Source organism: Eumetopias jubatus, unplaced genomic scaffold (assembly GCF_037043125.1).
Source record: "Eumetopias jubatus isolate StellerSeaLion01/CBP00866 unplaced genomic scaffold, mEumJub1_p1.0 scaffold_12, whole genome shotgun sequence".
Lineage (NCBI taxonomy): Eukaryota > Metazoa > Chordata > Mammalia > Carnivora > Otariidae > Eumetopias > Eumetopias jubatus.
Genome location: NW_028274818.1, coordinates 100,292,111 through 100,319,859, shown reverse-complemented (window position 1 = coordinate 100,319,859; position 27,749 = coordinate 100,292,111).

Below are 27,749 nucleotides of genomic sequence, written 5' to 3'. Positions count from 1 at the left end.
CTGTGTGTGAGCATCACTGTGGAGCAAGTAAGACATTCTTCATTTTCATACCTGACACATGAGGAGCCATAAAAGTAAGTCTCCGAAGTCAGACTCAAGGACCTCTTGATTAAGAGTTAAATTGCCGATATGATTTACTCAATTTGAGTTTGGGGAAACAAGGGATGTTGAAGATAATGTGATTGGCACACTCACACTTCTGCCTCTCTCGAGTGCACAGATATCTGTTGAACCCTTGCAGAGGTGATGGGAAGACTCAACTTGGGCATGGACTTGGGGAAAGCTGAAGAGATGAGTGACTCACTTTCCTGGGTCTATTTCAGGGAAATGTGAGCTGGACAGCTCTGAATGAAGTAAAGTCAATAGGCTAAGCGGTGAGATCAAAGGTGTGTATGTGGGAACATCCTGAAAGGAACAGAAGTTCAGAGATAAGAGTTCTGGTCTTAACTTTACCATGGATGAGCTGTGGGAATCTTATACAGGGAAGTATAAATGGATCTCAGTTTCTTTGCCTAAAAAATGGGATAAGACTAAGTTACATGAAGATCCTTTTCATGGACTTAAGGGAGAATGAGAGATGAGGAAGAAGATCCAGTAAGTTTAGAAAATATTTTTGATCAATTTTACCATGAAGGGAAGCTGAGAATGGGCCTTCTAGGAATTAGAGGGCAAAGTGGCCTCTGGATAAGGCACATTTCTTTGATTCAGAATAGAGGAATCCATTGAAGTTATAGAAAGATAAAGGGTAATTGTAGTAATAACGTCCCTGTATGGGTGAAAGAGGAGAGAATGTAGAGCTCAAGTGGCCTTTGACAGGCTCAGGGACAATTCATCCCCTGTAACTGGATAAAAGGCAGAGTATTTGGGCACGAATGCCAGGAGACAGCTGGATTTGATAACAGGAGAGGGAAATCATTCTCCTCTGATCATTCTTATTTTCTCAAAGAAGCACAAGATGATGCTCTCAGCCCAGCTGGATGGGAGGTGTCTTGGAGGTTTGACAACAGAGAAGTTGGGATAACATCTGAGAAAGTGAGAAAGTGAGATTACTATGGTAATAGGGCATGGTTGTTGGCCAGTGGGGAGAACTGGTTTGAGAGCTGTGGTCACAGGTTTAAAGGGAGACCAGTTAGCATCATTGTAGGATTTCTCTTCCAGCGGAGTTCAGCTTCCTGAGGGGGCACAGAGGAAGTAAGTGGTTGGCTTCAATGAGGGTTGGGGTCGGACAGTTGACCATCTTGCCATGAAGGGTGAGCAGCAGAGGTGTATGCAAAGGGGCCATTAGAATGAGGGACATAGAGAACCTAAACCGTGTAAAGAGTAAAGTGAGGACTCGAGAAAGGTGATAGATAACAACAACAAAAACGGTAGAATCAATGGATTTGTTGGAATTAATGGAATTGGTGGACTGAGGTCTTAAGGTAAGCAGGCGGGAAGGTGGAGGTCAGGAACACACATGTTTGTATAGGAATTTGAACTCTTTTCTTCATGATTTCTTTTGCAGGTTGAAGGTAGGTGCTTGGGAGCCTAAGGACACAGGTCAAGTGCTGTCAAGGTACCATCAACCATTCCCTTTCCTTCTCTGGTTTACAATATTTTTGCATCCTTTTGTTGAATTGGTGGACAAGAGTTGGATCAGTGTAGCCCATTCTTACTATTGCAAAATGAAGTAAGATTGCGTGTCCTATTCACAAAATCTAGCAGTAGTACACGCTGTCATGTATAAGTGTTTTTAAATGTTTTATTCTTGTTAGATTAAGTGGAGAATCAGTGGTGTTCTCCATACTGTCTTTATGATTCCCTGGTCATACCACTGAATGGTGAAGGGAGTCTATTAGCTGTTGATAACACAAAGCCAGTGTAGAGAGATAGACTCATCTAAACTGTAAGTGTTGGCACCTCATCAGCACAGGGAGATCCTGAGATTTAAATGAGACCCTGCTGAAATCCAAATCAAAACCTCAATGAGATACCACCTCACACCAGTCAGAATGGCTAAAATTAACAAGTCAGGAGATGACAGATGTTGGCGGGGATGCGGAGAAAGGGGAACCCTCCTACACAGTTGGTGGGAATGCAAGCTGGTGCAACCACTCTGGAAAACAGTATGGAGGTGCCTCAAACAGTTGAAAATAGAGCTACCCTACGATCCAGCAATTGCACTACTGGGTATTTACCACAAAGATACAAATGTAGGGATCCGAAGGGGTACGTGCACCCCAATGTTTATAGCAGCAGTGTCCACAATAGCCAGACTGTGGAAAGAGCCAAGATGTCCATCGACAGATGAATGGATAAAGAAGAGGTGGTATATATACACAATGGAATATTATGCAGCCATCAAAAGGAATGAGATCTTGCCATTTGCAACGACGTGGATGGAACTGGAGGGTGTTATGCTGAGTGAAATAAGTCAATCAGAGAAAGACATGTATCATATGACCTCACTGATATGAGAAATTCTATTTATTTATTTATTTATTTATTTATTTGACAGAGAGAAATACAAGAGAGAGGGAACACAAGCAGGGGGCGTGGGAGAGGGAGAAGCAGGCTTCCCACTGAGCAGGGAGCCCGATGTGGGGCTCGATCCCAAGACTCTGGGATTATGACCTGAGTCGAAGGTAGATGCTTAATGACTGAGCCACCCAGGCGCCCCATCATCAAGAAATTTCAAAGTCTAATGATAAAATAGGACTGGGGTCAGGAAACTTTTCCTAAAGGGCCAGATAGTACATATTTTAGGCTTTGCAGGCCATATGGTTACTTTTTAAAAAAATTTTTTATTGTTATGTTAATCACCATACATTACATCATTAGTTTTTTAAATTTTTTATTGTTATGTTAATCACCATACATTACATCATTAGTTTTTTAAATTTTTTATTGTTATGTTAATCACCATACATTACATCATTAGTTTTTTAAATTTTTTATTGTTATGTTAATCACCATACATTACATCATTAGTTTTTTAAATTTTTTATTGTTATGTTAATCACCATACATTACATCATTAGTTTTTTAAATTTTTTATTGTTATGTTAATCACCATATATTACATCATTAGTTTTTGATGTAGTGTTCCATGATTCATTGTGCATAACACCCAGTGCTCCACGCAGAATGTGCCCTCTCTAATACCCATCACCAGGCTAACCCATCCCCTCACCCCCTTCCCCTCTAGAACCCTCAGTTTATTTTTCAGAGTCCATCGTCTCTCATGGTTCGTCTCCCCCTCCGACTTACTCCCCTTCATTCTTCCCCTCCTGCTATCTTCTTCTTTTTTTTTCTTAACATATATTGCATTATTTGTTTCAGAAGTACAGATCTGTGATTCAACAGTCTTGCACAATTCACAGCACTCACCATAGCCCATACCCTCCCCAATGTCTATCACCCAGCCACCCCATTCCTCCCACCCCCCACCACTCCAGCAACCCTCAGTTTGTTTCCTGAGATTAAGAATTCCTCATATCAGTGAGGTCATATGATACATGTCTTTCTCTGATTGACTTATTTCACTCAGCATAACACCCTCCAGTTCCATCCACGTCGTTGCAAATGGCAAGATCTCATTCCTTTTGATGGCTGCATAATATTCCATTGTGTATATATACCACCTCTTCTTTATCCATTCATCTGTCAGACATTTTGGCTCTTTCCACAGTTTGGCTATTGTGGACATTGCTGCTATAAACATTGGGGTGCACGTACCCCTTCGGATCCCTACATTTGTATCTTTGTGGTAAATACCCAGTAGTGCAATTGCTGGATTGTATGGTAGCTCTATTTTCAACTGTTTGAGGAACCTCCATACTGTTTTCCAGAGGGGTTGCACCAGCTTGCATCCCCACCAACAGTGTAGGAGGGTTCCCCTTTCTCCGCATCCCCGCCAACATCTGTCGTTTCCTGACTTGTTAATTTTAGCCATTCTGACTGGTGTGAGGTGGTATCTCATGGAGGTTTTGATTTGGATTTCCCTGATGCCGAGCGATGTTGAGCACTTTTTCATGTGTCTGTTGGCCATTTGGATGTCTTCTTTGGAAAGATGTCTGTTCATGTCTTCTGCCCATTTCTTGATTGGATTATTGGTTCTTTGGTTATTGAGTTTGATAAGTTCTTTATAGATTTTGGATACTAGCCCTTTATCTGATATGTCATTTGCAAATATTTTCTCCCATTGTGTCGGTTGTCTTTTGGTTTTGTGGACTGTTTCTTTTGCTGTGCAAAGCTTTTTATCTTGATGAAATCCCAATAGTTCATTTTTGCCCTGGCTTCCCTTGCCTTTGGCGATACTTCTAGGAAGAAGTTGCTGCGGCTGAGGTCAAAGAGGTTGCTGCCTGTGTTCTCCTTTAGGATTTTGATGGACTCCTGTCTCACGTTTAGATCTTTCAACCATTTGGAGTCTATTTTTGTGTGTGGTGTAAGGAAATGGTCCAGTTTCATTCTTCTGCATGTGGCTGTCCAATTTTCCCAACACCATTTGTGGAAGAGACTGTCTTTTGCCATTGGACATTCTTTCCTGCTTTGTCAAAGATGAGTTGACCATAGAGTTGAGGGTCCATCTCTGGGCTCTCTATTCTGTTCCATTGATCTATGTGTCTGTTTTTGTGCCAGTACCATACTGTCTTGATGATGACAGCTTTGTAATAGAGCTGGAAGTCCGGAATTGTGATGCCACCAGCTTTGCTTTTCTTTTTCAAGATTCCTCTGGCTCTTCGGGGTCTCTTCTGGTTCCATACAAATTTTAGGATTATTTGTTCCATTTCTCTGAAAAAAGTGGATGGTATTTTGATGGGGGTTGCATTGGGGAAGGTGTAGATTGCTCTAGGTAGCTTTGACATCTTCACAATGTTTGTTCTTCCAATCCATGAGCATGGAACGTTTTTCCATTTCTTTGTGTCTTCTTCAATTTATTTCCTGAGTATTTTATAGTTTTCTGAGTACAGATCCTTTGCCTCTTTGGTTAAATTTATTCCTAGGTATCTTATGGTTTTGGGTGCAATTGTAAATGGGATCGACTCCTTGATTGGTCTCTCTTCTGTCTTGTTGGTGTATAGGAATGCCGCTGATTTCTGTGTATTGATTTTACATCCTGCTACTTTACTGAATTCCTGTATGAGTTCTAGCAGTTTTGGGGTGGAGTCTTTTGGGTTTTCCACATACAGTATCAGATCATCTGCAAAGCGTGAGAGTTTGACTTCCTGATATGAGGAATTCTTAATCTCAGGAAACAAACTGAGGGTTGCTGGAGTGGTGGGGGGTGGGAGGGATGGGGTGGCTGGGTGATAGACATCGGGGAGGGTATGGGCTATGATGAGTGCTGTGAATTGTGCAAGACTGTTGAATCACAGATCTGTACTTCTGAAACAAATAATGCAATATATGTTAAGAAAAAAAAAGAAGGAGAAGATAGCAGGAGGGGAAGAATGAAGGGGAGTAAGTCGGAGGGGGGAGACAAACCATGAGAGACGATGGACTTTGAAAAACAAACTTAGGGTTCTAGAGGGGAGTGGGGTGGGGGAATGGGTTAGCCTGGTGATGGGTATTAAAGAAGGCACGTTCTGTGTGGAGCACTGGGTGTTATGCACGAACAATGAATCATGGAACACTACATCCAAAACTCATGATGTAATGTATGGTGATTAACATAACAAAATAAATAAATAAATAAATAAATAAATAAATAAATAAATAAATAAGACCCTGCTAGGAGGATTGGCAGAACACATAGGTAATTACCATTATACAAATGAGGTCAGAGTCCTGGAGACGTTAACATCTGCCCCTCCTGCTGTTTTCCCATCTTAGGAGAAACACCATTGTTCACTCAGCTGCTCAAAGCCTGAAACCTCGAGGTCACCCTTGGTTCTCCTCTCTCTTTCACCTTCCTCAACACATCACTGTCTTGAATGAATAAATGAGTGAATGAAGAATGAGTTATACGACTTCAGATTAGTTCAAGGGAACTTGTTGAGCTCCTTGTGGAGGGAAAATTCTGTTGTCTTACTCCCTCCCATTTCCACTTTCAAATAAGAAAATAACTCACTCTGATAATTATACAAAGAGCTAAATAAATAAGTTTCAGGATGAGCTTATACATTTACTTTATAAAATGCTTATTAATATTAAGGAATTTTAAAGTCCTTTAATTACAGTTGAGAGTATAATGCAGGTTATTTAAAGAGCATGAATTCTTGGGCAGCGCATAACTCATTATGGAGTATATTTGGGGTGAATATCCATACAGTTATTGACTGGAAATATCACATACACATCTTAATTTCTAATTATTATAAAACTACATACCAAAACATTGATATAAAAAAGCATGATTAATGTAAGTGAAGCAAATAACCTACAGCAAACTAAATTGATAACTATGGACTAGTTGTAAAATTTTAATTTAAAATTAAAAAGAAAACATAACAGCAACTGAAAACCATGGTTAACTCACAGCACTGAAGACACACAGACACACATCCACAGATGTCTTTCCATAAAATTGTTAAGTTGGGGAGGATTGTATGGCCACAAAACTCAGTATGCCTATCTATGTTGTATTTCCTAAAAATGGACATTGTAATATTTCTGGTCCCTGAACTTCGTGATTACCTTGACCAATAGAATGTGGGGAAAATGATGTTATAGAACTTCAAAAACTAGGTCATAAAAGGCAACGTGGGCCTGGCTTTCTTGAGATTCTGGTCGTTGGACCCAGCCACCATGTTATGAGGAAGCCCAGGCAGCAAGGGGAGGCCATATGTAAATGTTTCAGCCCAAAGCCTCTGCTGAAGTCTTAGCCAATGGCTATTCTCGACCACTAGACATGAATAAATGAACCTTCAGTTGACTCCAGTCCCCAGTCTTCAAGCCACTGGCTGACACTCAGTGAGGCAGAGACAAGCTATTTCCAGTTTGCCTTGCCCGGTTACAGAGTTTTGAGCAAAATAAGTGTTATCATTGCTTTAAGCCTCTACATCTTAGAGTAATTTGCATGTTAGAAATGTTGCAGCATGGACCTGGTTTGGATGGCAAACAAATTTTCTAATAGCATACAGACGTACTTAGAATCCTTGGAAAATATCCATGATTTTGGTTTACCACTTACTTGTGTTGATCATAGAAATTCTCTTTAGAGATTAGAATCTAGAGAGTAAGCTTCATATCTATATAAAAATGAACATCTATGAAATTGAAAACTGGTTTTTCAACATAAACCACAGGAAGGACTTATAATTTGGGGATTTCTTTAGTTCCTTGGGAGAATCCTATTGGCCACCAGTAGGTTGCTGACAATTAATTGTGAAACAATGATCAGTAGTAATAATTCTCACGTTCAGACCCCTATCTTGAGCCTTTATTAAGATCCTCATTCATGAATCTCTATAATTGCTCTTTTCTTACACTTCCCATCATCCTTATTTGTTTTTATCATAAAATAATGTCAAACATTCAGGGAAGTAGCCATTGCTGTGATGACACAGATTAGCATTGAACCAACTTTACTGTGTATTGGAAACTTCTTTCAAGAACTAACATTACAGATTTGTTACAATAAATGCTTATTAGATATCGACATGTCTACCTTTTTGGGGGGGTGCTTATTATTGATTCTTGGACCTCGTATCTTCCTACTGGGATCAACTTCATTTTTACTAACTCACATTTTCAGTAGTTCTTTCGAAGAGGGCATATGAATGGATGTATTTCTATGACTTTATCTGCAAATGTTTTTGTTCCCTTCATTCTTAGTTTTCATACTTTTATAGTTTTGTTCCCTTCATTCTTATTTTATTTATTTTTAAAAGATTTTATTTATTTATTTGACAGAGAGAGACACAGCAAGAGAGGGAACACAAGCAGGGGGAGTAGCAGAGGGAGAAGCAGGCTTCCCGCGGAGCAGGGAGCCCAATGCGGGGCTCAATCCCAGGACCCTGGGATCATGACCTGAGCCGAAGGCAGACACTTAACGACTGAGCCACCCAGGCGCCCCATTGTTCACTTCATTCTTAAAAATAGCTCATCTGGTTGCAGAATCCTATGCTAAGAATTGTTTACCCTCAGCCCTTTAAAACTATTATTCCATGGTCTTTTGGCATCTGCTATTGTTGATGAGAAGACTGTACTGTTTATTAATCAGATTCACGTAGTTTTCCTTTTTCCTGATTTTTTGTAAGGATTTTTCTCTTTTGAAAAGTCTTTCTGGATGTTGGAACTTCAATCTAAAAACTCACACTAATTCTAGAAAATTTTCAATTGCAAATTCTTGGAGTATTGCCCCCCTCCCCTCCATTCTTGCCTTGTGGAACTCCAAAGACATGTTTGTTCATTGTTAATTCTTGTATGTTATCCTCTGTGGCTCTTAATCTACCTTTCATATTTTCCATCCCTCTGTGTTTTAGTGCATTCTGGTGATTTCTTTAAATCTGTCTTCCAGTTCACCAACTATCACTACAGCTTTTTTTTTCCCCCTAATTCTGTTGAAGGCATCCACTGAGCTTTAAATATTTATAATTTTTCCTTTCCACTTTCCTTTTCTAGAAGTTCTATTTGCTCCTTTCCAAATCTGCCTCTTCCTTTTTCATACTGATCTGTTCTTCATTATACTCTCTTTTGAAGCTATTAACTCTGGTCATTTTAAATCTACCTATTCCACATTCTCTTTCTTCTTCCATTCTATGCAGTTCCCAGGAGCCAGATCTCCCTAAAGACAGATCTGCTGACTAATCCTCAGTGTGGTTCATTTTTCTCCTACTTTGGCAATTCTGTATTGTCAGTTTATATCAGTCAGGGATGACTTACTTCTGTGGGACGTCTTTGTGCCATGGGTTGCAAATTTTTCCCCCTGGAGTGTTTATATATATATATTTTTCAGTTTGATGCCAATCAGGGGGTCCCCTGACTGGCAAAAGTTTGTACATTAAACATTTGGCTTGTAGTTCCTCTATTTCTCAAATAATGTAATTTAATTTAACAGTGTTATGAGGAACTTCTCTGAGATTTGGATATTTAATAGTTAATTTTCTTTTCAAATGTTTTGATAGATGGTAAACTCCCTATAGCCTCCCTAGGATGGTGGATGGAATTCAGCTATTTCCTATTTAAGGATGAAGCAGTTTTTTGAATCTCTGGACTTTATGCACAGAGTTTGGTTTTAGTTCCTCACTTTTCTCAGGTCTGAACACATGTTCCCTGCCCCCACCTAGGAATTAGAACCCAGGCCACTGAGACCTATAAGAAGAAACCAAGTGGTTCTCCATGGAGTCAGCTTGATTTTCCATCCTATTTTTATTTTTTTTCATTCTATTTGGCAGTTGAAGATTTCACCTTCTTAGTTTTGAGCCCACTTCGGCATTACGTTTTTATACCTACATTGTATGCAGAATCCTACTTATTTTGCCAAGGGTGGGGTTAGCCTGTATCAGCTTAGCCACCCCTACCATGCTTATATATTTATTTGCATCTTGGCGATGTAGCATCAATCACCAACTAATTGGAAAGAAAGTCTGAAACTTTCACAAAAGTTAAAATAAAACCAACCAGCCAAACACACACACAAAATATTCAAGTCCATTTGTTGGTTAAAATAATGAAGTTGATAGATTGGATGAAAGTTAAAACCCAAAATACTGAGCATTTGGAGTATGTAGTTGGATGTAGCTGGTTTAGCATCAGATGTTCCTGAATCTGAGCCTTTGCTGATCTACTTGCTAGCACTCAATCCTGAGAGCATAACTTCTCTGAAATTTGCCTTCCTAATCTATGGAATGGGGATGATACCTACTTCCCAGATTTTCAGCAAGCATTAAAAGAGCTTCTAAGGGTAAAAGCGTCCAGAAGAGTACTTTTATATTTATATTAAATTTATATTTATTTTGAAAATGTTCCATTCATCTAACTTTATTAACTAGATTGCCTCTCTCCATCTCTATCTCTTTTAATTAATTAAGTAATTTGAGAGAGAGAGTGTGTGCATGCATGCATGTAGGGGGAGGATCAGAGCGGGAGGGAGAGGAAGAGGGAAAGAATCCCAGGAAGACTCAGTGTGGAGCACAGAGCTTGACTTGGGGCAAGACCCCAGGACCCTGAGATCATGACCCCAGCTGACACCAAGAGCCCGACGCCCAACTGACTGAGCCACCCAGGTGCCACTCTATCTCTTTTTCTATCTCTTTCACCTCTACATCTTTCCCAACATACAGAGTGGTGGGTCCTCTCTGTAGCCAGTGGCTACTTAGCATGGGCTCCACTAGGTGTAAGAGCAAGCACTGAAAGGACGCCATGGAAGACCCACACCTTGCAAATGTCCAGTGTGGAGGACCCATCTTGTGCTTCACTTCACATCCTCTCTGCCTGCATTTTAGTCTGGCTGTTGCCATGGTAATCAGCTGCCTGCAGGTATAACTTGGCAGCACCTCTCCTTGGCTGTACCAGGCATCTCTTGCCTTCTTCCCCAAAGCTCCTCTCTCTTGGGAAGCCTGGAGGAGCCATGTAGCCATTCTAACACGTGCATCTGGGCAATCCTGGAAGTGTGAGGGACCAACCTCCATGGGACAACGCTTGACTGGGGCATAAGAGCTGATGTATAAATGCTACCCTTGGGGCGCCTGGGTGGTGCAGTCAGTTAAGTGTCTGACTCTTGGTTTTGGCTCAGATCATGATCTCAGGGTCATGGGATCGAGCCCTGCATCGGGCTCTGCACTCAGCATAGAGTCTGCTTGGGACTCTTCCTATCTCTCCTTCTGTCCCTCCCACTCGTGCTGGCTCTCTCTCTAAAATAAATAAATAAATCTTAAAAAAAAATAAATGCTATCCTTTTTCATCCTAGGAGCAACAGTTCTGAGGTGCATTCTATGTAGCTGAGCTCTGGAGGTCACCCCCAGTTTCCTGCAGCTGTTGGCCAACTTAAAATCCCAGTCATGGTTTGACGTTGCTCCCATCTATTTCACTGCCTCTGGATTATACTCCTATTCCTGGGAATTACTTACTAAGAATAAATACCTGCACGTAAGCCCTTGCCTCAAGCTCTGCCTTTTGGGAGAGCATAGGCTAAAACACCTGTCTAATTCATCAAGGGACTAGATTTTCCACATGAATCAGTGAGAACTTAACTCTATCAAGATTTAAGTACTAAGATTTAAGTGCTGACATTAACATGAAGACATTTGTATTGACAAGCTTGTGAAGTGAAAGCATTTAGGTTGCAGAGATCTTTATAATTTATACCATATCCTCTCCCAGAGAGGATATGAGATGCTTTTATGGATAAAGAGGACAGTTAAAAATCATTTAAATTTCAGAAGCTTACAACCAATGCCGCCACATCTGAAGCCCGGCATTTGCTATGCTGAGGGCATTGGGTGAGAGAGCTTCCTAATGGTAGGAACTCTGCAACCAGGGGATGCTTAAAGAGATAAGAGACAATTGTAGGGTGTCTCGGAAAATGATAAAAATTAAAAATGTATTTGCCCCTAAACCTCTCCAGTCTTTGGACTGATAGACATGATTTCAATTCCCTGGAATGACTCTAATTCCCATGATTTGGAAGTCAATCCTAAAATCCAGCCCAAACTGACTTTTCTACTCATTTCTTGTTTGCAGGATTTGGAAGGGCAGTTGTATGCATCACTTGCTTGGATGGCCAACAGGTAAGTAGTCAGGGCCGTCCCTATCTGGGGCACCCCCTGCCAAAGGAGCTGGTGGTAATTGCCAGCATCAGAAATGGGGCATCTGGATGATGTTTCTCCAGCAGAGAACACGCTTCTAATTTTTTTCTGGACTGTGCTTTGGAGGTCAGATGCCAGATGTACAATGCATATGCAAGAGTTCTAGAACAGGGGCTGTTCAGGAGTCTCTGACTGTCTGCCTAGCCATGCTGATTCATGCATTGCTCATATTCTAACAGTCTCTACTTGGGGCAGAAAGTAACACCTCTCCCCTTGTATTGGGCCAAGAATACCTCTCTCCTTATGTTGTGTAGGGTGGCTGGAATTTCCCTCTGACAAAAATATACAGAGGAAAATATACAGCTCATTGAGGCGAGGATGGCTCAGGGGACAGACAGTGGAGCCTCAGAGTTCTGAAAACCCATGTCACTGCATGAGAGATCAGAGCACCAATCAGAATAGGAGTGACATCTAAAGAAGTAACAGGACAAAACAGTTCTGAGCTGGAGAACCACCTATATCTGCAGATCAAAACACCATGAAGCCCCAGGCAGAAAGAATGAAAGCAGCTCAACACCTAAGAACAATCTGGTGAAATTCTTGAACTCTGAGGGCAAATAATCACCTGTGCATTCTCTGGAAAGAGCAAGCTAACCACAAAAAATAAAAAGTTAAGCTTATTTTTGCAGCATTAAATAGGAGACAACAGGGTCAAATCCCAACACAGTTCTGATGGAAAAAGGAGTCATGGTTGCAATTATGCTCATATGTGAAGTCACGAGGGAGGCATCCCCAGATGGGCAATGACTCAGGGATACCACCACCCACCAACATGTGCTCAGAAAGCTACCAAAGATGTGTGCCAGCAGCACAGAGCATGTATGATGATCAAGAATCTACAAAGTACCGAAGTGGGCACCAAGAAAATGAGAGCCAGCACGAAAGTCATTTAAACACAGAGTTAAGTGTCAATAACTGTTGTAAATATATTTTGAAAGCAGAATGCAAATACCATCATTAGTTTGGGAAAGAGAAAAGTTTATTTTATTTTGTTTTGTTTTTTGAAGATTTATTTATTTTAGAGAGAGAGAGAGGGAGACCACGTGCACACGAGCAGGGGGAGGGGTGAGGGAGAGGGAGAAGAGCAGACTCCATGCTGAGCACAGAGCCCAATGCAGGACTTGATCTCATGACCCTGGGATCATGACCTGAGCCAAAATCAAGAGCCAAGATTTGGCAGCTTAACCGACTGAGCCACCCAGGTGCCCTGGGAAAGGAGACAAAGTTAAAGATAAGCTAGGTCTAGGGGCGCCTGGGTGGCTCAGTCGTTGGGTGTCTGCCATCGGCTCAGGTCATGATCCCAGGGTCCTGGGATTGAGCCGCGCATTGGGCTCCCTGCTTGGTGGGAAGCCTGCTTCTCCCTCTCCTGCTCCCCCTGCTTGTGTTCCCTCTCTCGCTGTGTCTCTCTCTGTCAAATGGATAAATAAAATCTTAAAAAAAAAAAAAAAAGCTAGGTCTAAAGTTTTAAATTGTGTCCATAAAAACCATGAGGTGGAGATGCAGGGCTAATTCCCTCTGTTTATAGTGGTGTCATTTTTGACACTTAAGGGGCAAAATGTCTGTAACTGTGAGGTAGGTGGTTCTCCATGGCTCCTGTTGGGGGGACATTCCCATTGCTTCCATTTGAGTCCGTCTTGATCAGTCTCCCTTTTGTCCCCATCTCCACATGGGGTTTACGGGTACCTCCCCCTCTGTTGAAGGGAGTGCTCTAGATCTTCCTACAAAAGCCTGGACCGTTGTCAGCAGGATGTCTTCTGTGGGTGATGGGTTTGTGTGTGTGAATTGTGTGTGTAGTGAAGACCACTCTTCAAGGGCAGTCTGGATCCTTCTATTCTGCCTCTTGGACCTCTGCTAAGGAGGACCCCTCCTGCAGCTCAACCCTATTGCCAGATAGTTAAAGGTAATAAAGGTTCCTCCTCCTCCTCCACCCCCAGCTCCAATTTTATCTCTTCTCTGGCAGGGGAGAGACTGGTCTTAAAATCCATCTTCTTCCTCTGGCACCTTGAATCTATGTTCTCGCTTTGCAGTAGGCTGTGGAAGACACCCCCCCACCCAGTGTCAAAGTGAGAGAAGGATAGTCACAGGGAACAAGCACATTGGCAATTTGGGATATAACCCTGCAACACTGGTTTCCAGAACCTTCTACATGGTAGGATATAACACAGGAACAACACAATGCACAAAGATATACAACTTAAAGTTCCTCCCAAGGTAGACACCAGTCTACCTTGACACCAGACACCAGAGTAACCGGAACTTTTGCACTCACCCCCCAACCACCACAGCCTCCTCCCTCACAGAAACACCACCCTGATTTTTTATTGGGAATCCCTTGCTTTTCTGCATATTTTCACCATCAAAACATGCATCCCCAAGTGCTCTGGTTTGATCTTGTCCCTTTCCTTGAACTTTACACAAGGGAATTTGTAGAGTATGTATTTGATTGCGGGTCCAGCTTCTTTTTTTTTTTTCCTGCAAAGGTTGGCATTTCTTTCTTTTTTTCTTTAAATTTTTATTGTTATGTTAATTACCATACATTACATCATTAGTTTTTGATGTAGTGTTCCATGATTCATTGTTTGTGCATAACACCCAGTGCTCCACGCAGAACGTGCCCTCTTTAATACCCATCACCAGGCTAACCCATCCCCCCACCCCCCTCCCCAAACCCTCAGTTTGTTTTTCAGAGTCCATCGTCTCTCATGGTTCAACTCCTCCTCCAATTTCCCCCTTCATTCTTCCCCTCCTGCTATCTTCTTTTTTTTTCTTAACATATATTGCATTATTTGTTTCAGAAGTACAGATCTGTGATTCAACGGTCTTGCACAATTCACAGCGCTCACCTAGCACATACCCTCCCCAATGTCTATCACCCAGCCACCCCATCCCTCCCACCCCACCCCCATTCCAGCAACCCCAGTTTGTTTCCTGAGATTAAGAATTCCTCGTATCAGTGAGGTCATATGATACATGTCTTTCTCTGATTGACTTATTTCACTCAGGATAACACCCTCCAGTTCCATCCACGTCATTGCAAATGGCAAGATCTCATTCCTTTTGATGGCTGCATAATATTCCATTGTGTATATATACCACATCTTCTTTATTCATTCATCTGTCGATGGACATCTTGGCTCTTTCCACAGTTTGGCTATTGTGGACATTGCTGCTATAAACATTGGGGTGCGCGTGTGGGTCCAGCTTCTTTTGCTTGATGCTTTGCTGTGCTGGAGCATGCAGCTGGGGTCCGTCTGCCCTGTAGCTGCACAGAGCTCCCTTGTGGGAACATGCAGTAATTTAGTTACCAACCCACTGCTGATGGACATCCAGGTGCTGTCCAATGTTTGGCTTTTACAAACAGCATGTGGGGCACATTGCTGTCCCCATCTTACAGTACACATGTGCCTCCATGTCCACTGAGTGTCTCCTAAATCAACAGCACAACACCCCATGCTGCTTTATTACCTTTAACTTGCACTGCTGAGTGATTGATTCGGGGATGTGTACTTTTGCCCTGGCACTTGTATGCTGACTTATGAATGCTTGAGTGATGTTGTTACAGGACATAAAAGGCATTTTAAATCACAACACTAGTAAATGTTGGGATAATAGTATGAGAGTCATCAGACTACCGGAAGTTCTCATGCACACACAGGGCAGGGTACCCAGCCCTGCGGACTGGCGGGGGTGGGAGTCAGGGGGGCATGTCACTGTTTTCCAGCCAATGTCCTCCAAGCAACAGGTGCACACAGTCATACTCTTCCCAGCCCACCAGCTTTGAACTTGGGCAATTCTTCATGATATGTTTTGTGTGTTGTTTTTTTTTTTTCAGTTTGGTGGCCTGGTATTATTTATAGTGTTGAGTATAAAGTGAGACTTTATTAATATTATAAAACACTATGTCAAGATGAATAATACAAAAGCACATAAAAAGCAACTTCACCTTAGCACTGAGTGGCTACTTCCTCAGCCACACAAATAGCCAGTGAAGGCTTTAAAATTGCTGTTTGGTAAAGACTCAATTATATCTGGATCCTGGAGGGCCGTAATAGCCCCCAATCTCTTTTGGAGAATTGGGGGGAAAAGAGAAATGGAGGTGATTTTAGTCTCTTGGTTAAATATATATTTAAATATAAAAATATAAATAATAAAATGTATCTTATACATGTTTATATGTAAAGAGATATGAATGTAATATCGGAAGGAATACATTGAAATGTTATCAGGGTCATCTTTGTGCAGGGGGAGAGGGAATGTTATAAGCAATTCTTCTTTTTGCTTTCTATTGTCTACTTAAATGTCTGTATTAAGTATGCTCACTTTCCAACGAAAAAAAGCTTCAAAAATACTGGTAATTAAAGAAATAATTTAGATAAATAATTAATAAATACTTTTTATTTTAACTTATTTGGAATAAATAATGTTTAAAATATATTTTTAATGATGTTGTAGAGAGCAGAAAATGAGAGGACATAATCCAAGCAGAACCACGAAGCTACACATTTAAGTCTTATGCATTTTGGTAAGCGAGGCCAGATGAAAATCTGAGCTACTTCCATGATCTTGTCACCTGATAGAAAGGAACAAATCAGTTTTCTAGGAAGCACTTGGTTTTATCCCAGCCACAAACTACAATGTATAAGAGGAAATTTTCAGGTCAAGAGGTCGCATACTTCAGGACACCCACTAGCTAACGGACAGTGTCTTCAATAGTCAAATGTCTTCCTGTCCTTGACATTGACTCTCAGACCCAAAGGCTATGACATTAACTTACCATTCAGAGAAAGGGTTTGGATGGGTGTCAGTTAAGGGAGTAGGATTTGCTTTCCTTCTGTTTCTTGCCTTCGATCAAAGCTGGAGCTTGTGAGACAGATCGGCAGGTCCCCATGTATGGTAGACCAGATGACTGCATCACAATATCTGCTGCCCTGCTCTACTGGGCCCAACGCCACTGGATTGCATTCCATGGCACCCCCTGTCCCCATGCCCTGTGAGAGGAGACTATCTCCCTCTCCATCAACAGCAGGCCTGACCATGTTACCCACTAAAGGCAATGGAATATGAACAGAAGGGATGTATCTGCATCGAGCCGAGGCTTTAAAGAACATGGCAAGGTCCAGTCACTGTTCTTTTACCTCTACAATAAGATCATTGTGTCCAGAGCTGGACTGCACCCTCAGCCTGGGGTCTGGAATGGATAAAGGCAGGAGCAGGAAGCAGCTTACTCACGAAGCACAGGGAGCAAGAGCAACGAGGAATCTGTGTTGCTGAAAGCACTGAGCCACTGGGGGGTTGCTTGTTACTACAGCAACCTAGCAAAAGCTGACCAATACCTAGGACTGCTTTTCTCACCCGTTGACCAGCTGATGGATTGCATTTTCTGCTAAACATGAGCTGTGCGGATATGATCTGTTCATTAAAGCAAAATTTATATGCTTTCTTAGCAAGAGTTTTTCCCCTGGTTAAGCTATCCTGGGGGTTCATAGAAGAGCTTCAGGGAGCTCATAAATCTCTTAGAACAAAAATTTTAAGTCTGTGTACTTATGTGTATTTGGAAGGATGGGGAGATTTGGTCCATGGATTTTTTTCCCCCCAATTTTTAGACAGGTCAATTAGATCCAACAATGCTATAGTAATACTGGACATGAAGACTTTTGGCTTTTATTTACAGAAGCAGCCTGAGTTTGTTCTCATCCTGAGGGCAGCCACCTCACTGCTTGGGAATAGTGCTGGATGGTGCAGATATTTATTTTTCCTCTCAAAGAAGTTTGTGTCAGTTGTAGGGCCTGGAGAAGTATACTGCTGATAACTGAGAGTCCTACAGAATGATCTTGGCCTGGCACATTTCCGAGCAGGTTGTCAGTCACCTGTGCCACAAAAGAACACTGGCTTCTTCCAACTATGCAGTTTTGTGCAAGTTGGTCTCCTGGTTGGGACCCGAGAAGGGTTGAGTTGCACATTGTATTGTATTCTCTGATAACCAAGTGAATTGGCTTGTTGGACAGAGTTATTTAGGCCAATCCATTTTGCTTTGTAGAGTTCCCATTAACTGTGCTGCAGATGCCAATTTTCTGATTTCAGTTGTTTCTGGATGGCCCTTGTGTCTGCAGTGATAAAGCCATGCACTTATATAGACGAGGACGTGTATCCTTACTGCTCTGCTAGGAGAGCACGTATCACGATCACTAAAGCTAAATCATGTATTTGTATCTGGGTCCAAAAGAGAGCCCAGCACTGCTCTTCATTTCCTATCAAGGCTCCATTCCACACCACTGGATTCTAGTGGTGATGCTGTGGCTCATGCCTAGCAGGACAGCAATAATACTAGATCTCTGTAGTGTCTACGTAGTTTGAGCCATCAGTGGCTTTGGTTCGTGAAATAAAATGCTGGTTTTATGATGGATATATTGAGGGTGCTCAAGTATTACAATTTTCTTAGCCCACTTGTGAACAAGAAGAAGGAGCATACAGCAAAGATCAGCAATACCACTGTTTCACCTAGGATTTCCTCCTGATGAAAGAGTTGAGTTGAGGGTCTCAGTCTTGTGATTTGTTGGGTGGATATTTTAGAGGAGGGGCCCTATAAGACCATGTACCATTAATTTTGTGGAGGTTATGCATTTCATTTATGAAGATTGGATAAACTTAAATTGGGTTATACTGAGGGGCTGTAAGTACAACAATTAACTAGATGCTTGAGCAAGAATGGTGCAGAGGGTTGGCTGAGCATTGCACCAGTCTTCACAACAAAGTCCCTAATTTGGTAGGAGGACATGAATCCTGGGCATACTGGCAGGTCTTGTTCACCCTTGAAAAGACTGCTTCTCTAGCTCTCCTGCCTTATGATGGGTGGCCCTCATCCAGCTACCCCCTACCCAGTTACTGTGAGAGGGATTAATCTCCCTCATCTTGCCCTCAGATACCTGCTGGAAGGAGATGCTTTGGCCACCTCATGGGGTTTATACTTTCCAACTGTCCAGGCTCAATTTTACCCCCAGGGAAAACTTGGTTGTGACAAGGATGGACCATTGTAGACTTATCTAACTCCTATCAGGATCCTGTCTTTAGATTCTCAGGAATTCCAACCCAATGAGGGCAACATGCAATACACAAACACTTACTGAGCATTTACTCTGTCTCATGATCATGCTAGGCATGAGGGATACAGATCATCCATGTTTTCTCCCTTCAGGAAGAAGAAACACCTAGCCATTCTTCAAACACTGGTACCCATCACCTCCACCCATCTGCTCAGCAGGTGTTCTCACTTGGTGTTTCAGAGAGGAAATACAAATCATCAGACACAAATGTTTTCAAATTTCCCTCTGCAAGCTTATAATCTCATCTCCATCTGAATCTTTCTTTTCCTCTCTTCTTCTTCTTGTTCATTGGAATGGGTGTCCCTTTTCCAGGCCAAGATTAATATCTCTACATGTACCCTGGATGCCATCTCTTCCACCTACCTGAAAACCCTGCTTATGCAGAACCGTTTTTCTTATCCACTCCTTCTCTGCTTCCCAGCATCAGTTAAATTTGCCTAAGTCTCTCCCATAACAAACATAAAGCAATTTCTTTGATCCCATTTCAGTTTCCTGCTCTATTTCTCATACTTCTTTCTTTTCATTGCCAAAATTATTGAAAGAACTGTTTGTACTCCCTCATCCTTATTCCTTCTTGAATCAGTTTGCCTTGGTCTTTACATCATCCCTCTAGGGAAACTGTAGTAGCCAACATCACCAATGGCTGGCTTCCTGCTAAATCCAAGGAGCCCTTCTCAGTCTTTTCTTTCTAGAGTTTTCAGGAGCCCTTGGCACTGTCCTGACTACTCCATCTTACTTGAAATAACCATGATCCTGCCAGACCAGGTGTGTTCTATTCTTAGAACATACTTCCATCCTCTCTACCTTCAGGTAAGATGGCTGGATCATGGGCTTCACATCATGTCAGGAAGCCATAATGCGGCAGTATTTGGGAGGGCCTTGAATGCCAGTCTGGAACATTTCTGAATCCCTATCTCTGCATTTATCTCTCACAAAGACTGGAAATATGACAGCTCTTCCTCCATTCCCTATCTTCCCTTGAAGAAGCATCCTTTGGTTTAATTATTCATTGCAAAAACTATCTTCTTCCCGTCTACATTTTTTTTTGTATTTTGCTGTAATTTTCAATAGGAAATTTATGCACGGTCAATTAGCCCTCCAAGAACAGGCTCAGCTCTGATGGATGGGCCAAGCTTTTGTTAAGACACCACTCGGTACGTGTGTATATGTTTGTGTGTCAGAGAAGAGACTGGCAATTAGTCTGGAAAACTAATCACCTCCTTCAAACAAAGGCAGCCAGAAATTCACTTACACACATTCAGCTTTGGTAAATCACTTGCCAATCATAGGGCTTTCTGGGGCAGGTTGTTCAAACAAATCTCTCTCCTCATCCAAGGTGGCCTCTGAGGTCATTTTTTTGCATGCTGGTGATCCCATGCAGGTCTGTGTAGCTAGTCACCATAGCTCAATCACAGCCCTTGGACTTGGAAGCGCCAACCCCTCTCCTTACCTGCTCTTGCACTTGTTCCATGGCAGGGCTCTTGTGAGCTGTCTGCTCCTTCAGCAGGAGCAGCATACTGGAAATGTAAGGTGAGCAGAGGTTTGGAAGGAGGTGGGGCTGTGAAGAGATTGAGATCTGGTCAGATTTTAAAGGGGAAGGGAAAAGCACTACTTGCTTTAAAATTTTATCTAAATATTTATTTCCCAAACTGATCACAAAATGATGTGGGGTGACCAAGACTTGGTGATGCCAGTGAGGTCTCTCATTACATTGGCTCTTCTGGTTTCCCAGGTTTCCCCACCCAAATACATCTGAAAGCCACTTTTATTAATAACCAAAACAAGTGAGTATGAAGTGAGGAAGCCATAAGGTTTGTATGAGTCCCCACCAGGACCCTCTGTTATGCTTCTATGCTGGACACGCCCTCCATGCATCTCAGAGATACTGATCTGGAATATGACACTACAGTGAAATCAGCATCCTTTGCTCTTGGCCATATTGCTCACAAGATGCTTAACGTTTGCCCACAAGTATTTGCTTTGAGCTCTTCCCCATCAGAGCTGACCCCTAGAGAAAGATAAATCAGAAAATGCCTTAGACCCTTCCTTTGGGGTACTTATCCCAGTCTGCCGGGGGCTTCAAAACCTGAGTTCAAATCCTAAAGCTGCCAGGATTAGCATCTGAGCCAAAACTTTCTTTGTAGGGTCAGTCTCTCATCTGAAAGGAAGGGGGATAGTGGGTTTGGAGGTCCCAGAATCCTCTTAAACTCTAACGTCCTGTGAGGAGAGTTTCAATTAGGACATCTCTAAAGCTTACACATCAACATCCAAGGAAAGTGAGGTCCAGCCCATGCCTGCTCCTCTCCTGCCACCAAGCTGCACATCTACTCTTGGGCTTTTTTTCCCCTTTCATGTATTTTTTAAAATATTCATTTCCCCTCTCACTAGTCCCTCATCCTGGTGTGGAGGAGAGCACATAGTTTACATCTGCCCAGACCCCGCCTCTCCCTTCTCCAGGAGTCCCAGGGCTGCCATCTTGGCAGGCACCGGATGGCCCCATCTTCTGCTGTGACTGGCTCCCTGGGGACTTGGCCTTTGCCTGGATGAACAATCCAACCACATGTCTTGGGGCTGAGCACCTGGAGTCATTTTGGTTGGGGAGGGGCTTTGGCAAATCACCGGTCTCTAGCCCCAGTGCTTTTCATCTTTACGCTCCTGTGAATTTAAAGGGAAATTAGAACCAGCTACTTCTGATACCTTTACACTTAACTCATCAGAAAGCTGTCTAGAGTCCATAGTCTCAGAGACTATGGACTCTGAAAAACAAACTGAGGGTTCTAGAGGGGAGGCGGGTGGGAGGATGGGTTAGCCTGGTGATGGGTATTAAAGAGGGCACATTCTCCATGGAGCACTGGGTGTTATATGCAAACAATGAATCATGGAACACTACATCAAAAACTAATGATGTAATGTATGGTGATTAACATAACATAATAATAATAATAATAATAAAAAGAAAGCTGTCTAGGGAAAAGGGTTTGAGAGCCAGCAAACCTTTTTTAAGACTCTTTGTTTGGAAAGTAAAAATTGCAATGTTTTCCAGAAACCCAAGTTTCATGCCACCCCCTTTATTCACCTTTGCACCATCTCTCCCCAACACCTCCAAATCGGGATTCTCAGGCTTAACTGAACCATCTGTATCTGAAATAATCATTCTAATTCGTCATATTTGTATCACTCTCCCTGTTTTCAATGATTCAGTGATGTCACAGGATTCTCATAGAAACCTGGTGAAAGATTTGCCAATGAAAGCATCAAAGGGGATCATATCAGTTTGTAATTGGCACAGCTTGGATCAGATCCCCCTGCACCCCTCACCTGAATCCTAATTCTGAGATCAGTGTTTCTTGAACTTGAGCCTGAATCAGAATCACCTAGCTGGGTCCCCACCCCATAGTAGGTTTGCAGGGGGCCTTGAGAATTTGCATTCCTAAGAAATTTCCAGATGATATGAATTCTGATGGTCCTGGGTCGCCATTTTGAAGTCCACTGTCTTAAATGTACCCCCACTGGACCCCACTGGATCCTTCATGAGTGTGTAGAATTGTCTTCCTCAGTGTTATCCAAGCCAAGCAGACAGAAAAGGAGTCTTCATTCACCTAGCAGGGTGTCACATACTTGCAAAGACTGGTCAGCAAGAAGAGGCCATTTTCACTGGGATCTGTCCCCTAACTGCAAGCAAAACCATTCCAACTCAGGCTCTCACTGTTTCCTTCACTCTGCTTCCCCCGCTAGGGCTTTCTGAACCTCAGTTTGTTTTGTATCTTAACATCATATGACATTTTCCTGCTATAATCTGACACCTCAGAGGTAATGTGACTGAATGCCACTCATAATTCATAGTTTCCTCTCAATGACTATTCCACTTCTTAATGTTATCTCCATATGCGGAATCCCCACTGGGGCAATATTGCCTTTTTGGCATCGTCTGTTAATTTGTTCATTTCCATGTACGTTATTGAAAACACTCTGAGTCTTAATTAGTCTTCTTTAGCTGCTTTTCCCTACAGCCCTGTGTCACAGAACCAAAGGCACCGAAGCACGGTGAGGAACAGGCCTAATTAACAGGCCTGTGATTGAAACTCAGGAAAGATGGAATGTGCAGAAGACGGACATGATTCCTGTATAAAAATAGGGGGCTGACATGGTGACAGGGGAGGTGGACACTGGTAGGAAGAGCAGTTAGAATTTTTCAAAGATACGTGTTGTTTAGGACTGCAGGGCACCCCCTTTCCTTCCAAATGGCTCTGGAGGGGCTGTCAGTTGCAGAACCAGCCAAGATCTCATCGCCTGCTTGAGGAGTGAGCACCTGACTAGGTCTGGCTACTTGGAAGCCTCCATCCCTCTGGCTACGGGGATGGGTTCAGTCATGAGCATGTGATTCCAGTTGGGCCAATCAGAGTTGCTTCCCAGGATTTTTCTGCTGGTCATAGCTGGGAGGACTGCCTTTGGCCCTTAGGACCATGGGGTTAGAAGGATGTGACTTTTTGATGGCCAGGAGCCATCTTCCCTGCAGCAGGGGACGAGATATCTGCAGGAAAAGAATGAGGCCCATGGGGCACCTGGGTGGCTCCCTTGGTTGGGCCTCTGACTCTTGATTTTGGCTCAGGCCATGATCTCAGTGTTGTTAGACTGAGCCCTGAGTAGGGCTCCACGCTCAGCATGGAGTTTGCTTGGGGATTTCTCTCCCTCTCCCTCTGCTCCTGCAGCTCTCTCTCTCACAAACACACAGACTCTCTTGCTCTCTTTCTCTCAAATCCATCAATAAATCTTAAAAAATAAAAGAATAAGGCCTAAGTGCAGAAAGAAGCACAACCAGGAAGAGGAGGGAGATGAGAAGGTCCCAAAGACAGAGTTTGAGTCCCTGCGTTGTGGTGCCAATGCTACTCTCACGCCACATTGGACAAGAACTTCCTTGATCTGGTCACGTGAAAATAAGACTTCAGCACACTCCTGTGATCAGTGCAGCCTGCCTCTTGGCAGCTCAATTACAGTCACGGGTCCCAACAGGGCAGGGAAGTGGCAGTGTAGACACTTTTCATATCTCCCACCCCCCTTTGGCCCACTCCGAGGAAAGGTGAGTTTCCACTTCATCTGAACCTATAAGACCAGTTTCCTTCAAGTACCTGGGTCCTGTTCCCTGTACTAGGATATTAGGCATAGGTTGTCATATCCCTTTGGATGCTGTGGGGCATGGGGCTGGCCACCCCACTTGGGGGATACCCCTACGTAGTCAGTCACTGCTGACTCTGCTCCGGCTCTGAATCAGCCTCAGTCCCTTTACTGTGACTCATTCCACAGGCAGTATTTATTGAGCACCTGTTATATGCTTGGCATATCTGGGAATATGGGGACAACTGGACCTGAGCCCACCCAGGGAGGATGGTTCCTCTGTCTTATCTCTATGGATCAATGTCCATACTCAATGTGTAGGTCATGGCCCTTGGTTGCCCCAGTGGCAAGGCACAGGGCTTCACACCCTAATACTCCTCACAGGGAAACCTGTTTCAGCTTTTATCTCATAAAGAGGCGATTCAGACCAGAGTTAGGGATGGACCTAGGGATTCATAAGAGCCCTTTTGACTCTGAGGTTCCAAGATTCCTCGATATCATTGTCCTCAGGGCACAAAACTACGTCGATTCACAGATACACAAGGAATTTTATCACTTCCTGTATTTTTTTTTCTCCTTTGGTGAAATATCCTTGTTAACCACCCCCCCCGGAGATTTTGGCTTTGTTTTCTTTTGTTTTCTGGTTTTTATTTTCATTAGAGAAATAAGGCATATTTACTACTGATCATGTGGAAAATAGAAAAATTAAAAAAACAAACAAAAGAAAAATAACCCATAATCTTGGGGCACAGAGACAACTAGTTTGGGCATTTTGTTATATCAAACGTGTACATGGGTTTGTTTTTATGAAATGCCTTCTACTTTATATAGAATTTGGGGTCTTTCTTTTCTCATTTTACCTTGAGTAAGGTTTTCATTATCTCAATTATTCTCTCAACATGAGATTACTTTTTAGGTTGAATAATATTGCATTATATGAATGTATCACAATTTATTTAATGTCTCATATTGCTGGACGTTTAGGTTGTTTCTATTTTTTGCCATTATAACTAGCACTTCAATGAACATCTTTCAGCACAGCTACCTTTCCTCAAGATAGTTTCTTAATGATAGAATTACTGAGTCAAATAATGTAAACATTTTTAGACTCTTAAAATATGCTATATAGAGTCCATGAAAATTATACTAATTGTATTCATTTCCTATTGTTTTTGTAAAATCTACCACAAATTACTGACTTAAAACAACAGAAGCTTACTGTCCTAAAGTATGGTGGGTTAGAAGTCCAAAATGAATCTCACAGGGCTGAATTGAGGTGTCAGCATGACTCTGTTCCTCCCTGAAAATTCAGGGGAGAACCTATTTCCTTGCCTTTTGCAGATTTTAGAGGCCATCTATATTTCTTGGTTCATAGCCTCTTCCTCTACTGTTAAAGCCAAATATTGCAGGTTGAGTCCTCACAAGATGTCACTTTGACTTTCTCTTTTCTCCCACATCTAAAGGCCCTTGTGATTGTATTATGGCCACCAGATTACCCAGGATACTCTCCTTATTTTAAGGTCAGTTTATTAGCAACTGAAATTGCCTCTGTAATCTTCATGCACCCATGCCATATAACGTAACACCTCCACAGGATCCATCAGGGCATGGACATCTGGGGCAGGGGGGCATTATTCTGCCTACCACTCTTATCTAGACCACAACAAGCAATAGATAAGATGCCTATATGACTGCATTCTCATCCACATTAGACATTTATTTATTTTTTTATCTTTGCCAGATTGGTAGGTATAAAACAGTTATTAGTTACTATTATCATAAATGATAGTTTTTCACTATATTTTTTCTTTCTACAGTACACCTGTTCTCTCTTTATTATTTTGTCTTTCCCATCTTTTTAAATGGGATACAGGAAAAGCAGGTGTCTATGAGAATAATCCAGGACCAAAAATCTAAGAGACTAAATATCTTGTCACCTCATTTACTGGGATCTCAAAGTCCCTCCATTCCAGCCCCCAGATTTTCCCAAGCCCCCATTCAACCTCCTGGAAGCCCTAGCAGATGTCCCTTAGAAAGCCTGACTCATGATAATATGTTATCCCACAGGCGTAGGTGGACTCAACTCAATTGCCACAGAGCAGAACCCTTGGAACAATGCTGGGACCACTTTTCTAGACCTGATTAGAGAAAACTCATCATTGTAAAAAACTATCATCTCTGCTATGGTCTAAATGGTTGTGTCCTCCCCAAATACATATATTGAAATCCTAACCCCTAAAGGTGATGGTATTTAGTAGAGAGGCCTTTGAGAGGTGCTTAAATCATGAGGGTGGGACCCTTGTGGATGGGATTAGTGCCCCATAAAAAAAGGCTCCAGAGAGATGCTCAGCTCCTTCTAGCACATGAGAAAATAAGGAGGAGTCTGTATCCTGGGAGAGGGCCCTCACCCGACCATGCTGGCACCATGGTCTTGGACTTCCAGGCTCTAGAACTCTAATAGATTTCTGTTGTTGACAAGCCACCCAGTCTGGGATATTTTGTTATAGCAGCTTGAATGGATTGAGTCAGAAATTGGTACCGGGAAGTGGGTTGCTGCTGCAACAAACACCTATAAATATGGAAGCGGCTTTGGAACTAGGGTCATGGGCAGACCCACTGAGGGATTTGGAGGGGCATGCTAGAAAAAGCCTCCATTGCCATGAACATATTGTTAAAGGCAGTTCTGGTGAGAGCTCAGAAGGAAAACAGGAGAGCTGTAGAGAAAGCCTCAATCTTCTTAGAGAATACCAAAGTGGTCCTGAACAGAATGTTCCTAGAAATACAGACAGTAACAGCCATTCTGGTGAGGTCTCAGATGGAAGAGAGGACCATGCTATTGGACCCTGGAGAAAGGGCCATCGTTGCTATAACGTGGCAAAGGACTTGGCAGAATCGTGTTTACATCCTAGTGTTTTGTGGAAGGTAGAAATTGTGAGCAATGAAACTGGTTATTTGGCTGAATGTGTTTCTAAGCAAAGTGTAGAAGGTGCAGCTTGGCTTCTCTTGAATGCTTATCATAAAATGTGAAAAGAGAGAAATGACTTAAAGATGGAATTGCTCATCCAAAGGGAAGCAGAAATTAATCATTTGGACAATTCTCAGCCTATCCATATTGCAAAAAATGAGAATGTATGTTCTTAAAAGAACACTTAGGGTATGGCCAAGGACCCTTTGATAAGGGTGTGAACTACAGACATAACCAGTGACCCCCGCTGGAAAATAGCCCATTTGGACTGAAGGAGGATATAGGAAGGAATGAAGGAAGGTTGTCCTACCTAGATTTTACAGACAGGACAATAGAGCTAGTCTCTTGCCATCATGTGATACTCTTCCAGACAAGGGAAGAAGGACCCCAAAGACAATTCAGAGATCATCAGGGCTGCCTTCTTGGTTTCAAAAAGGGGGGACAGCACCTGGGTTCCAACAGACCAGATGATGCCCAACCCAAAGTCATGGGGACAGTGTCCCCCAAAGCTTTGGGGACCAGATCCCTGTCCAGTGGAGCTGTGGGGGCAGGGCCACTCAAGGGACTCCAGGTGGGTAGGGTCACCAGTGTACCATTCCCATCTGGGAGAACCACTGTGTGGGCTGTGCTCAATAAAGCCATTTGATAGGTGAGGGGGGGGAAGCTGGGGGAGTTGGGGGGTGAGGGAAGAACGCTCTGGTGTGTCCAGAAGGCAGGACCCTCCCCCCAGAAGACAAAGCACTGAGTTAGAGGAGATTACTCTCAAGCTTTAAGATTTAATGTTGTTTACCACTTTGGATTTTGGACTTGCTTGGGGCCTATCACCCCTTCCTTCTCTCC